Raw genomic sequence first — 1,940 nt, forward strand, 5'->3', positions numbered from 1 at the left:
ACCGTCTGAGGCACTCAGCGCGCCTACCACTAGTCTATCATATTTTTAACAATTGGCCTGTTACAATGATTCGTCGGCGGGTGCAGAGTCGGATTCGACTGTATCCGTGGCCATGGCTCTACCGTGCCTCTACAGCTCTGCATTCGATAGTTGGAGAGTAGCTCGTCCCCATCATTGGCTGTCCTGAGAATGGTTTTCCGTCGCTTTCCATTGTCCTGCACTAATGCGAATGCCGGGACAGTTCCTAGTACAGGTCTCGGCCGCTAAACCTCTCACTTTCTCCAAACATCTCTTTCACCGTCTCAAATCTCCCTGGTCTCAGAGACGACGTTAACGTCTAGGAGGCCAGGGACGGAATGAAAACTTGCGTCGTAGTAGTATTAGTTACACTGACTCTATCGTTACTCATAGATCACACAATTGGGATCCAAGCCTGTTCTTCTTGATGGTACAACTGTCTTCGTGAACAGTAGATCAAGGTGAGTAGTAATTTTTAACATCTATATGCTAACGGCCATACCATGTTGAATACACCGGTTCTCGTCCGATCACCGAAGTTAAACAACATTGGACGTGGCCAGTACTTGGGTGGGTGACCTCTTGGGAACACCACGTGCCGTTGGCTCAGTTCCCTTTGTCCGGCCCCACGGTGTAGGTAGTAACGCGTCCGCCTGTCATCCGGCGGCCCCGGGTTCGATTCCCGGCCGGGTCAGGGGATTTTAATTGTAATGATTAATATCCCTGGCCTGGGGATTGGGTGTTTGTGACGTCCTTACTCTTCCTTTCCTCACACAAAACATTCCATACTACCGCCATTCTAATTACACGCAGGTTCATACAGTATGGTGCTAGTAGGGGCAATAGATTCGCATGGGTCGACGCCCCGAATAAACAGCATAAAAAAAACAAACACCTTTATGAGAACACATTCACGTCACGGAGATATAGGGTTTTTCTAAGTGTCCCTGTGATAATGCGCTTAGCCTGATTAAGTTGAGTTTCTACAAACCTGGGGTATGGAAATGATTTTCAGCGACCAATGAGTAGATTTTCGGATGTACTTTTGAAACCAAACTGTTCAGATATCGGCTCTTATATTTGGCGACCTTGTTAGTGTGGTGACGCAGTAGTGGTGGTATATAATAATTGTATGTGGCTATTTCTAGCCAAGTGCAGTCCTTGTACGGCAGACCTTCCGATGAGCTGGGCGGCATCTGCCATGTGTAGGTAGGTAACTGCGTGTTGTTGTGGTGAAGGATAGTGTTATGTGTGGTATGTGAGTTGCAGGGATGTTGGGGACAGCACAAACACCCAGCCCTCGGACCATTGGAATTAACCAATGAAGGTTAAATTCCCCGACCCGGCTGGGAATCGAACCCGGGACCTTCTGGACTAAATTCAAGCACGCTAACCATTCAGCCATGGGGCCGGGCAGTAGTGGTGGGCGCGATGATTTTTTACGATTGGAAAAAGTGATCAAAATAAAACAAAGTGTAAAGTATAGCTATCTTCTAATATATATTCAGTCTGAGGTCTCACCTTTGTGCTCTTTAAACTCATATACATTCCTGCAGACCGATTGATTCTACAGGTGAAAAATATGTCATGTTAATATCTGCACAAACAACCCACAATGGGTGGTAAAATAATATTAACGTATGCTGTACCATTTTTCGATAATATCTCGTATTTTTTTTTATTAACACTAAGCCGCTTTTGACTGTTAAATCCTCAAACGTTGGCTGCCAGTTATCCAAGTGTATTTTGTAATCCGAAAGTTTCACTCTCAGTATGTGGACAGTGTTGCTGCGTGTTCAAATCACTTCACGATCTGTGAAGATTATATCGTCATATTAATTCGCATAAAGAGGACAAAAGAATTTCTGATCGATTTCACTCTGACAGTTTATAACGTTCTGTTTCACTTCGAGAATTATTGG

The 1,940-nt window shown here is 44.9% G+C and overlaps 1 non-coding gene across 1 annotated transcript; it reads left to right on the forward strand.

Annotated features, from left to right (window-relative positions):
• The first annotated feature begins 506 nt into the window (after window positions 1–506).
• On the forward strand, window positions 507–625 carry LOC136877890 (5S ribosomal RNA). The gene has a single exon (XR_010860824.2). It is a non-coding gene; the product is annotated as a 5S ribosomal RNA (ribosomal RNA).
• The last annotated feature ends 1,315 nt before the right edge of the window (window positions 626–1,940 follow it).

Source organism: Anabrus simplex, chromosome 7, assembly GCF_040414725.1.
Source record: "Anabrus simplex isolate iqAnaSimp1 chromosome 7, ASM4041472v1, whole genome shotgun sequence".
NCBI lineage: Eukaryota > Metazoa > Arthropoda > Insecta > Orthoptera > Tettigoniidae > Anabrus > Anabrus simplex.